The sequence below is a fragment of the Panthera tigris genome, chromosome A2 (assembly GCF_018350195.1).
Source record: "Panthera tigris isolate Pti1 chromosome A2, P.tigris_Pti1_mat1.1, whole genome shotgun sequence".
NCBI classification, from domain to species: domain Eukaryota; kingdom Metazoa; phylum Chordata; class Mammalia; order Carnivora; family Felidae; genus Panthera; species Panthera tigris.
The window spans coordinates 150,377,151-150,390,633 of record NC_056661.1 but is presented as its reverse complement, the minus strand read 5'-3'; the positions used below and the strand labels follow the sequence as shown (position 1 = coordinate 150,390,633).

Genomic DNA, 13,483 nt, shown 5'->3' with positions numbered 1-13,483 from the left:
GAGAGGGAAATTCGTTACTCTATTTTTATAACCCTAACTAACTTCATGTTTTTCCATACTGTAACACCAAAACTACCAGAATGAAGTCAGAAGGTTTTGGTCTACTATTTCACATATTTTGCCACAGAGAAACAACATCCCTTAGATTTCCCCAGAAAGTAACAACCTACTAGTATAATCCTTGAGTTAATTCTTCCCCTTAAACATCTGTTATAAAGACTTCAATCAAATGGAGACAATGTATGTTAAAGCACTGTAAGAAGTTTGAAACATTATACAAATGTGAGATGGTATTTTGATCATAATTTACGTACATACTTGCCTCTGTGATTACATGATTTGGGCATTATTATGGACATTGAACCTAGGGTCCCTGAAAGCAGAAACAAACGTCTAATCTTAAAGTGTTATTTTGGGGTCATGTGGGTTGATCAGTTGGTTAAGCATCCAGATAAAGTCTATCAGGGCAACTCCATGCTTCATCTTTGAATATGAAACCAAGTATTAAACCATAGTTACCTTTTTTTTTTAATTTTACTTATTTTCAGAGAGAGAGAGAGAGAGAGAGAGAGAGAGAGAGAATCCCAAGCAGGCTCCACACTGTCAGTGCAGAGCCCAATGAGGGGCTTGAACTCACAAACTGATCATGACCTGAGCCTAAGTTGGACGCTTAACTGACTGAGCCACCCAGGTACCCCATCTTTCTTGGTTTTAATTAAACTCTTTATTTGCTTTAGAAAGCAAACTCTAGACTCACTTAGCCATGAAAGTGCCTCCTCTTGTTCTTTCAATAAAGATACTCTGATCATTGGACCCATTGGAGATATTGGTCTCTGTTTACAACTCCTTCAGCATTCTGGATAAAAACATGGCCCTGGGAGAGCAGAAAGTAATGATATTACCAGAGACCAATAGAGTCCTTTGAAAAAGAGTAAGAATCTAAACTAAATGCCTACAGGTCAAAAAGGGGACAATTTAAAGACCAGTAAACGCAATAAGTATAATAAATGGAAACACATTCAATACATTTAAGACCACGAGGGCATACAGATACTAAATACAACACACAAATTCCGCTGGTCACTTCTGGGAGATGCTAGAGAACTGCTTCATTATCTCATATATATAAAGTGAGGTGACTGTTTACCCTGATTTTATTATGAAATCTGCACAACATGGTAACATAATTGTTGAAGAAGGAATGTTTCCTTTTATATAAATTATGGCTAATAAATGCAAATGAATGACAGACATCATACAACCTCTAGTGGGCTAATGGGTTTATGCAATGGTTTTCAAGGGCTACTAGTGTTCCAGAAAGAGAGGCAACCAAACATCATATACCTCCTAATGGAAGAACACAGAACAATACCACCTATGAAGTAGTCTTGCAAAAGTAAACGAATAAATAGGAACGTGAATTTAATTGCATTTATAGATCTAATGAATTACAGAAATTCAAAGAACAAAGAAACACACAAAACATATTAAGTGATACCACGTAGATTCAGTCAAAAATTCACGCTGTGATAAAATCTATAGGATGGAGATATATATATATCTACATATATCTACATATATCTACATATATCTATATATATAGATATATATAGATATATGTAGATATATATAGATATAGAAAAAAGTCTTGACAGACAAGAAACCAACAAACCAGTTGTGATATATATACTGATTCAAACAAACAAAATGGGGGAAAAGGGAAAGAAACAAAGAAAGAAAGAAAGAAAGAAAGAAAGAAAGAAAGAAAGCAAGGAAGCAAGCAAGCAATGCAAAGAAAAAACATGTGAAAGGTAATTCTGGAAATATCAACACTGCCTTAGTATCTAAGGATACTAAGGAATTATTGGTAATGCTTTTTCAGTTATGACATTGATATGGTGGTTTTGTTAGAACAAAGAGACCTTACCATTTAAAATATATAATAAAATATTTAGAAATAAAATATGATTTCTGAGATTGACTCAAAAATAATACAGACAGAGTAAGTAGAGGTACAGATTAAACAAGATATTGGCCAGGTATTGGAAATAGTTGAATTCAAATGAATTGCCAAAGAGGGGTATGTTGAATTTATTGTATTATTCTCTTTGCTTTTGTATATATGTAAAACTGTTCACAGTAAAATATGTCATCTTTTTTGGTTTTTTTTCATTTTTCTGAGAGAGAGGAAGAGAGAGAGAGAACGAGCATGGGAAGGGCAGAGGGAGAGAGAGAGAGAGAAAGAATCTTAAGCAGCCTCCACGCTCAGCGCCGAGAATGACTTGGGGCTTGATCTCACAACCGTAAGATCCTGGACACCCTGAGGACACGGTCCTCAGACCGTGGACACCCTGATGAAAACCAGCAGAAATCCACATCGTCTCCACAAATGGCCACAAGAAACCAGATCGTCAAGATGTCCACAGCCAAGTATTCCCTCCTGTCCCCTGAGAGCATCCGATATTTTCATTTTTCAATCCAAATGTATCTTTAATAAAATGGAATGATTCATAAAATCTATCAAAATGGAAATTAATAGAAATCTATGTAAGAAAAGTCACTTCGATACAATTCTAAGTCAACATAATAGATTTTGGAAACAACACAGGAGTAAGAGATAGTAGAATAGACAGTAAGCTTACAGGAAGTCAATCATGTGAGTCTACCAAAAAGAAAGTGAATATTGATGTGAATTCATAGCTGTGTACCAACCAGGACAAGGCAATGTGTCAGTCCCAGTCCACTCTGTCAGACCACACCTACTATTTCTTCTCCACTAAAGGCAGTTGACCATATTGGAAAGGTTCTAGAATTAACTATATGACTAGGAAGTCTAAGAGACATGCCACATCAGAAAAGTATGAAGTAAAATCATGCTTACCTTAGAGCAGAGAGGCTTGGGTGGGGCGGGGGCCTGATAGGTCTATGCAGAGGATAGAAGTGTTGTCATATAAAATGAGTAGTTCCTCCCCTTTAGGCCCAATGGAAAAGGATTACAGGCAGCCCAAAGCTGCCACAAATCACAGAAAACTTTCAACTTTCAGGTTTGTTTACCAAAAGTATCAGAGGTCATCTCTCCCTGGAAATGTGCACATACACACTGGACAGCTTTGTGATGTGATGTCATAAAAGGAATGATACTGATTCCTTAAAAAGACCTGTATTTTATCATAACCACCCTGCTTGTTTGGCTTTTTTCCCCTCTCATTCTAAATGGCAGGTACTTGAGGGATTATTACTATTTCCTATTTGTGTCCAAATCACAGCTTCCATTCTTTAAAATTAGCCACCTTTCCCTCCTCCTGCCTGACGTGTTCACTGTTGTCATGATGTGTGGTTTGGGGTGTAACATTTGATCACAGACAGGCGGTTGTTACCTAGTTTGAGCTCAGCCAGGAGCAGATGGGTGATGAGAAAGGAGAAAGCTTCTATATATACACACCTAAGCATAAATGATGGGGAAGGGAAGAATCAAGATAAAGAACATGGCAAGTAAATTGTAGCCATTACTTTTAAAGTTTTTGAGTGGAAATAAAAGGCTTACATTGCAGTAGGTGTAAGTGGAAACTCTACTCTGTAGATTTAGGTTTCTAATTTACAGAAGAACATCCGGAACTTGTAGCCCACGGGTATACTTTGTCTATGTCTGTTCCAGCATCCTGCATTATTCCCTTGTCACTCCTTGACCTAAAGATGATGAGTGACTACTGTCAGAACTCTAAAAACAATGAAATACAATTAATGATATTGACTAACATTGATGTTATTCTGAGAGGATTGATTTCTTGCCCTCGAAATCCCTTTGAATTTTGTTTTGAAATGTGTAGCATCACAATAGACGATTCTTTTTCCTTTTTTTCCCCCAGTACAATAAACTAAGCAATTTGTTGAAATGATAGATACTAAGACCTTTCTTCCCAAGCAGGATACATTTTGACTTTATATTCCTCTAGATATTTGGCCAGATTTTATGAATGTATGACATGACTAAAGCTAATAAAATCTAATGTGCACTGAAGACAAAATATTAGACTTCTATTTATGTAAAGTTATTTCCTTAATTATGTCATGCCACCACGAAAGCTAAAATAACCCAAAATGAATAATATAAACAATAACTGAGTTTTTAAAATGTGTTTCAATTTTAGAGAAGAATTTAGTTTTATATGGAGACATCAAAGTCCAAGCTCTGGCTCTCTGCTTTATTAGGTGTGTAACATTTGTGTAGTCTCAGTTTCTCAGTAAGTAAATGAGACATTCAGAATGGGATCACTTTGTCGGTTCCTTCTAGTTTCAAGTCTTTGAATGTGAATTGAAAAAGCGGACCTAAAACACAGCCAAAGTATTGTTGAAAAAGAAAACCAAAGCTGGAGGCATCATACTTCCAGACTTCAAGCTGTATTACAAAGCTGTAGTCATCAAGACATTAATGATACAAAAAACAGACACATAGATCAATGGAATAGATAGAATAGAGAATAGAGAATAGAACAGAGATAGGGAATAGAACAGAGAACCCAGAATTGGACCCATTAATGTATGGCCAACTAATCTTCAACAAAGCTGGAAAGAGTATCAAATGGAAAAATGACAGTCTCTTCAGCAAATGGTGCTGGGAAAACTAGACAGCGACATGCAGAAGAATGAAACTGGTCCACGTTCTCACACCATACATAAACATAAATTCAAAATAGACGGAAGACCTAAATGGGAGACAGGAAACCATCGAAATCCTACAGGAGAAAACAGGCAGCAACCTCTTTACCTTGGCCACAGCAACTTCTTACTTGACATGTCTCTGAAGGCAAGGGGAAATAAAAACAAAAATGAACTATTGGGATCTCTCCAAGATAAAAAGCTGCTGCACAGAAAAGGAAACAATCAACAAAATTAAAAGGCAACAGACAGAATAGGAGAAGATATTTGTGAAAGACATATCAGATAAATGGTTAGTTTCCAAAATCTATAAAGAAATTACCAAACTCAACACTCGAAAAATAATCCAGTGAAGAAATGGGCAGATGACATGGATAGACAGTTTTCCAAAGAAGACATCTAGAGGGCTAGCAGACACATGAGAAGATGCTCAACATCACTCATCATCAGGGAAATACAAATTAAAACCACAATGAGAGGGGCGCCTGGGTGGCTTAGTCGGTTAAGCGTCCGACTTTGGCTCAGGTCATGATCTCACAATCCGTGAGTTCGAGCCTCATGTCGGGCTCTGTGCTGACAGCTCAGAGCCTGGAGCCTGCTTCGGATTCTGTGTCTCCCTCTCTCTCTGCCCCTCCCCTGCTCATACTCTGTCTCTGTCTCAAAAAGAAATAAACATTAAAAAAATTAAAAAAAATAAAACCACAATGAGATACCACCTCACAGTTGTCAGAATGGCTAAAATTAACAACTCAGGAAATAACAGATGTTGGTGAGGATGCAGAGAAATGAGGAACCCTTTTTCACAGTTGATGGGAATGCAAACTGGGGCAGCCATTCTGGAAAATAGGATGGACGTTCCTCAAAAAATTAAAAATAGAACTACCCTATGACCCAGCAATTGCACTACTATGTATTTATTCAAAGAATACAAAAATGCTGAGTCAAAGGGACATATGTACCCCAATGTTTATAGCAGTGCTATCAACAATAGCCAAAATATGGGAAGACCCCAAAAGTCCATTTACTGATGAACGGACAAAGAAGATATGATATATGCATATGTATATGTGTATATATGTATACATATATATATATGTATGTGTGTATATATATGTATATGTGTATATATGTATATATATGTATACATATATGTATATATATGTATACTCATATATATATATAACGGAATATTACTCAGCAATCAAAAAGAATGAAATCTTGCCATTTGCAACAATGTGGAATGAACTAGGGTGTATTATGTTAAGCGAAATAAGTCAGAGAAAGATATACACCATATGATTTCGCTCTTACGTGGAATTTAAGAAACACAACAGATGAACATAGGGTAAGAGAAGGAAAAATAAGATAAAAACACAAAGGGAGGCAAATCATAAGAGCCTCTTAAATACAGGGTTGCTCAAGGGGAGGTGGTGGGGAGATGGGTTGAATGGGTGATGGGCATTGAGGGCACTTTTAGTGATGAGCACTGGGTGTGTCATATGTAAGAGATCAGTCACTGGTTTCTATCCCTGAAACCAAGACTACACTGTATGTTAACTAACTTGAATTTAAATTTAAAAAATAAAATAAAATACATGAATATCTTAGATTTTAAAAAAAGAAGCACAATGTGTAGAATGATGTCATAGAAGCACAATATGTAGAAAGGTGTTAGATGAAATTTTATCCAAAAGATAAGACCCTGCTTTGGGGGAAGGGGATAGGAAATAACTCATAGGTAATTTATATTTCTTCTGCTTATTTTTACTTGTATTTTTTTAAGAGCTTACAAATCATATGTGATAGATGTATAATAGGGGAAAGCAGACAACTTTCCCAACATTTAAGCAGCAATAGTTGTCTCAGGCCACTACTGTGTCTAAGTGTGAGACATCAGATATTGTCAGCACAGGAAATAAGATTTGCCTCCCATGTGCTCCTTGTTTAGGATAAGATTCCAAGCAGAACACTGCAGCGATGTGGTGTCAGTGAATAAAGCTGATGATATTAGTAGTGTCATTGGGCTCATTATGAAGAGAGGAATAAGGGACTCGAGTGACACAAACATGCAATTTAAATATCACAGTATTTTATGCTGTAGCTTAAGGATGTAACACTTAAGTTCCAGTTCAAGATATTTTGCTAGATTAGAAATAATAAACCAGTAAGTTTGGCCTATAATGTAGCTGTCTATATCCCACATACCACTGAAATTCATCATGGGGCTTGGTTCATGATTCTGTTCATTTCAAGCATTTGGTTGGAGTCTGAAAATTTATTTCTATGCCTATACCCGAGGTCTAGAACTTGGTTCCAAATTTGCCATTAAATAATGCACAATTCCCTCTAGATGAGTGAAGAGGCTCGTCATAAGTCCTGTATTCCCAGTGCTTTAGCAGAAAGGAAAAGATGGTCAATTCTTCCAGCAGAGAAGATGGTCATAAAAGAAGTAATAGAGGATGTGAGGTTTTTACTGAATCCTTCCAGATGAGTCCATACTCCTTCCTATATTAGCAAGTAGACAGGAAGGCAAAGGAGAAACAGAGAGGACATTCCAAACAGAGCAAGATAAAATAATACAAGTTAGATTATGAAGAGTTTGTATCAACCACTATAGAGCGTGAACTTTGACCTTTAGGCAATGAGCCAGAGAAGGACTATTTCAAGGCAATGGCAGATTCAGATTCAAATGTTACAAAGATTACTATGACAAGCAGTGTCGAAAGAGGATTGACGGGTTGGAAGAAGAATGAAAGGGGGGGGGGGAAGCTAATAGAAAATAAAACATGAAATATTTAAAAATGAACCTGAGGCTAGTTTTATAGCCTTATATTCTTCTCATGGTATTCATTTCTAAACTGAAAGATCATATGAATTGGAAAGTATATAATGAAATTTTCTCATATTTTTTCCAACTTCCAAGATCTATCCAACAGACACCATCATTTCATGCTAGATTGGATCTCTTTAAGTATGAGCTCCCAAAGTATAATATCAAAAAACTCATTGAGAAAAGATTTCCTGTTCTTCTCTTTCCTTAAAACCCAGTGATGACTATAACCTATAGGTAAGTGGAATATTTTGTTGCAATCAAGATGATTCTGAAGATGAAGTCCAGGCAAACTTTCTCTTTTACCCTGTGTGGTTGAGATAGAATATCCAATGTTGAAATGTGGAGATAGGGAAGGTTCTGAACTATTTGAAGAAATGTAGGTTGTGAAAGGGGTAATCATGGAATCAATCAGAAGAAGAAAAGTAGTGGAGGGAAAAACATAAAATCCATGAAACCTGTGTGCTTTCAGAGAACACAAATGAAGGCCAAGTATGGGGGGAAAAAAAGACAAGAAAGAACAGTGATGGAAAGTAAGACCAGAGAAATCAATGCTAAATTGTGAGGTGAGTCTGGTCAAGCTGAAGAATGGCAGTAAATATAGGGTTCTGAGGGCTCAGATTTGTGGCATGATGGCAAATTTGAATGCATCTGGGACCCCCTGCAGAAACAGTTTAATAATGAAAAGCACTGGAATTGGTATAAACAACAGAAAGTGGGGTCACATCGGGAGAAAAGATCCAGAAAGCTGCTGGAGAAGCTGGTGCATACAAACTGAAAAGACATTAACGAGACGTGGAACAGGGAGGAGGGTAGGTGGAATTAGGGAATGAGATGGAAAATTGTGATCTTAACAAGGTCTGATCACATTTGCATATTTTATAGAAAAAAAGTAGCACCATATGCTTTGTTTTGGGGATAATTGAGGACTCCCTGCATGAACTTGGACAAATTCTTTTACCTTGTTTGCGTCTGCACAAAAGAATGAACATAATTATATCTTCTAGAGCAGGGCTGTTGTATTACCTCAGTTAGAACCGGGAAAGGCATTGAGACCATAGATAAAAAGCTCTATAGCAACACAGCTTATAAAATCAGGAAGAGGATGTGTGGTCCCCCAGCTGCGACCATTAAACAAACCCTGTTCCCAGTGCAGAGCTGAGGTCACTGGATGAAGCTGGTACACAGAGGAGGACTTTGGCAGTGGCCAAGAGCTGCATGAATCAAAGTCGTGAAACAAAACGGCCATCAGCTGCATTCAAGCCCCATTGTGGAAGAGAATCAATATTTGACAAACATTTTGTAGAGGACACAAATTAGAGAAGGAAAAACACTTAAAAATATTTCACAGGAGCCAAACAGCAGGAAATAAACATGCCAGGAAATGGGCTTAAACATCTGTGACGGCATTTCTGGGCACAAACGCCGGAAAACTCACACTCCGCAAGTGAGAATCTAAACCTGGCTCCGAGAAGGCTCTGATATTTATGGCAGATTCTGGATCATCTAAATCGAATACTCCACCACGGAGAGAAGCTAACTATGTCCGATGAGCAGGCCAAGCGAATCCCCATGCTTATTCAATAAACAGATGCTCAGTCAATAAATGGTAAGCGATTCTCATCAGTATGAAGCAACCACATGTAGGTCTTCCATGATTCTGTGATGGACTGAATGTACAGGAGGAAGAAATATGTCTAGGTAATTCACCAAAGAATAAAAATAAATGCCACTTTCGTAAGTTATTCAGATGCTTAGTATACTCTACTCCACGACACCTTTTAGTTTTAAATCAGGGATCCACCAGCTTGTTCTGTAAAGGACCAGAGAGTCAGTATTTTAGGCCCACAGACCATACGATCTCTGTCTCTTCTGCTCAACCCTGTAGTTGCCATACAAAAACAACCACAGATAATATGTTGACAAATGGGTGTGACTGTGTCCCCATTAAACCTTATTTGCACAAACGCATGGCAGGTCTGATTCGGCTGTATTTGGCTGACCCCGGTACTACTGTGTGAGTCTAACTATCCCCAGGGCCTCACCATGTCAAGTGAATGTCAACACCGAACAGCTTTAACAGCTCTGTCCTCTCTTTCATTGCCTGCCCCACCCGCTGCAGATTCATCTTCCAGTCACTGATAGATCCCCTGTTTTAACTCTGCACAGTTAACACGCTACGAACTTGTTCTTTTCCTGTTCATTTGCTGTTTCCTGTCGCTTCTCCCTACTCTCCAAGAAGAGGACAAACGTAATGAAAGCAAAGACCTTGTCTGTGATCCTCGGTACCTGGAACAGCATCTGGCACTTAGTAGAACTACTAAATAATATTGGTTTATATCATAGTAGGATGCTGAGGGACTTTTTCTGTTATCTCAGATTTTTAGCTAAAGCTCTGGACAATAGGCAATTAATATGGCCACCTTCTAAAAAAAAAATAGTAGATATAGCCTCACAGCATATGTCGTAATGTGGATTAACCTCCTCCACCTACTACTCTCAGCCTATAGAGAGAAAAGGCTAGATATTCAATGTGAGGTCAAAGAATCAGGAACCATAGGCTTGGGGGAGAGTGCTTTTACTATGTTTCTGTTCCTCCTTCTTCTCAAACCAAGTGAGAGTGGCTCCAAGAGACTCATTCTTTGAGTTAATGGGGGGTCTGTTTCAGATTCTGTGTCTCCCTACCTCTCTTTGCCCTACCCCTGCTCATGCTTGCTCGCTCTCTTTGTCTCTCTCTCTCAAAAACAAATAAACATTTTAAAAAAGAAAATGGTGGGGGGGTCTGCAAGAAAAGAGGACTGAGGCCTCATTCCCCAACTAGATGATGACGGGGCTTCAGAAACTCACAGGCCTCAGCCCACACAGCATGAGAACTGTATGCTGGATAATGAAACTCAGGGACAAAGAATGTCCTAGAGACTAATGCCTATGTCCAGCCAGGAGCATTCTGGGGGAAGGAGGTTCTTAAGCAGCCCAAAGGCAAAGCAAGAAAAGAGGGCATTTGATGTGTGCTTCTGCTATTTAGAAAAACAAAATGCATGAAGCCAGGCTCAGCACATCTTAAACACACCTCATAAAGAAGTTGGTTGGCAAGAGTGAACAACGAGGGGACAAAGGCTGGTCCTTTGTTCGATATTCGTCCAACTTAGATTTGCTTGGACAGGACTGGAGTGGGATAGACAATGGTAGCCAGTCACATAGCATATACTCCATGCAATAAAACTGTTAAAAGGAGAGACCTCTAAAAAATGGCTGGCCACCAAATCCCCGCCACTCTTGGGGTGCCAGCTGTATAGATAACTACAAAAAACACCAGCCAGGTAAAACATTACCTCCTTTTTCTATCACCTGTCTGTCCTCCTAGCCCAACATTGATTATCTCATGGTCTTGAGGGCCCAGCAGTTAGAGAAAAGGGGAAAGATCAGAAATTGTAAAGGGACAGATTGCACCCTTTCCCATGCATCTTAGGGGTCACAAAGGGGTGAGAATTATAATGTGTGATCAGAATTTAAGACTCTACTTTTAAATCACATAGGATTGGATTTTCATTCCTGGGAGTTTTAAAATTACCAAAAGGAGACTCTTCTAATAATCAAAACAATTAGGAAGCCGTGGAATCTATAATAAAATATCATCAAAGGACATGGAATCAGATCCAGAGAATATTTAAATATAGTGATGGTGAAAAAAAATGAAACCAAAACAAAACCATTTTTGTTTGTACAAGAGTTGAGGCCCATTAGGCAAACTCCTTAAAAGCACTGGTCTTTTCTTTCTCAGTCTTACGAGTCATTCAAAAGTCAAATGTATGTGTATGCACCCAGCAACATGCTTAGCTTGAAGAATGCAGAATGAAACTTGCCTTCCAAGTATAACCTCCTTCCACACAGCCTCAGTCAGGCACTTGGCTTGTTCACTTGTGGATTGCTACTATCTCTTCAATAATGTTAAAAACCACACTTTTCTTCCTCCCAAATCAAATATCTTTTCCAATTCAGTTACCGTCTTCTATTGTCCCTACAGCACAAGGTTTAGAAATTTTGTCATTTTCTTGATGCTTCTCTCCCTTGCGCCCTACAGCCAGTCATTGTCTTTCACTTGGCACTCTTCCACATGTTCCTTGCTTTCAACCAGCACAGTTGCCATCCTCATTCAGGTAGACTGGACTGTGGTGATGAAAGGTTGCTAGCCAACCAACACCCATCGCTACTGAGTAATCATCCTAAGCGACTGAATACTATCAACCTTCACCGAGATGATTTCCTGCTGTTAAAACCTCAGCCTCACAATGACAGCTGTCTACAGCCTGATAAACTGGTGTATTTCCTCTCTGATCACCTCTCACGACTTTATGTTGTGGGCACCAAGGGCAGGCCACCACAAAATGTGCCCTTTACTTAAGAAACAGCAAGTGCAACAACACGCTGACCCTACTTTTTCTCCAAAAAGGAGAAAAGAAATCTCCCATGTGAAAAGTACCGTCTCTGTACCAGGAGGTAAAGAGACATCCTTACCACCAGCGATGGGGAATTCAGGGCTGAGAAATTATATAAACAAACTTTGTTGCTTTTATTAATTTACTGGCCTAGCCCAAATTCTGTTTATAATTCCTTACTAATTTTAACTCTCAAACATAAATTTTCTTTGTCCTGTCAAATCCTCATGGATTTATTGTTTCTTTGTCTAAAAAGTATGAAACCTGCCTGCCTTGGTCATTTCTTTGGTCTCAATTTTATTACTGGGCCTCCGTGAGCACATAATTAAAAATTTCCCCCCTGTTAGTCTGTCTTGTATTGATTTAATTCTTAGACCAGCTAGAAGAATCTTGAATGATAGAGAAAACATTTTCCTCCCCAACAATAGAAACCAACCTGAGTCACGTATTTGCCTTTCCCTAAATGTGCCTTTCCTTCCCACGTTCTAACTTCACCCACTGCATTCCCTTCTGCCTCTGAAGAGTCTTTTGAAAAAAAGGAGGTACAGTCATAAGAACGAGAGACAATATTCCAGACCTAACCAATTATCATCTGGAATAAGAGTCCCTTATAAAGGGGTAACATTAGATCATGCATTCCTTGGGATTATCATAGAATCATAGAAAAAGGAAGCTAAATCCTAAAAATAATTCCTCAAGAACAGTATTTCCCAAGCATGCTGTGATTCTGATTTTGTAGCTCCAGGGTGGAACCTATAAATCTCTAGGTTAAGAAAATTACTAATTGATTCTGTTGATCGGAAAGGTATGGGAACCTTTGTCACCTGCGCTTTGTCACTGCTCTTAGCTTGGGAGCCTAAGAATCAGTGATCAAAGAACCCAATAGTAGTTCACCACTACTGGTATTGTCCCTAATTATTGTCATAACATGGGGAAGATCACATTGTTTTCCCCCAGCTACATACTACATCTCCTAAGAACCACATAGCACCCTGTACCTTACACTGCAGGCTTTTTATTTTTTTTTAGAGTATATCACTTGTCCTTGGTTCTATCAACTACATAACATAACATCTAATCCAAAGGAGTTTAGTCCATTAGCATGGCCACAAAGTCCTAATCTGAGTAAATTACCTCCCTTCTGAAGAGAAAAAGCAGTATTCTTCAATCCGCCCCACTCCCCCCGCACACACGTAGTAACTTCTTCACATAAAATCCAAACCTAAAACAAGGCCCAATGAGAAGAATTTTAGGATCCATGGCCAAGTGGAAGGGGAAGGGCATTGAAGGGCCTAATCAGAACCAAAGTTTCATCCAGCTGGGAGAATTGTCCTTGGTTACAGAATTTCCACCCTTCGTCAAGTGAAGTCAGTCAACGCAGTGTCATTGAGTCATGGGCTGTTTGGGCAACAGCATCTGTAAAGGGGCATCTCCAGAGCTAACAGGTGTCTTGGCACTACAGCAACATATTGATGATATGGAACAGAATAGCATGCTGAACCTGCCCTCTACCTCCCCATCCTCTCATCTGCTAGGTAGAACAGAAAGTTCAGAACCAGCT

At 38.7% G+C, this 13,483-nt stretch overlaps 1 long non-coding RNA gene across 3 annotated transcripts in view; it reads right to left on the bottom strand.

The window, feature by feature from the left end:
• LOC122236461 overlaps positions 1-3,301 on the bottom strand; it is a 31,350-nt gene extending 28,049 nt beyond the window's left edge. For 2 of the 3 annotated variants that reach the window (XR_006214536.1, XR_006214537.1), the window contains exons 1-2: positions 2,882-3,301; positions 758-874 (exon numbers count right to left, since the gene is read on the bottom strand). This is a non-coding gene — a long non-coding RNA (uncharacterized LOC122236461). The remainder of the gene's footprint in view (positions 1-757; positions 875-2,881) is intronic. The other variant, XR_006214538.1, reaches the window with a different exon arrangement.
• Between the last annotated feature and the right edge of the window lie 10,182 nt (positions 3,302-13,483).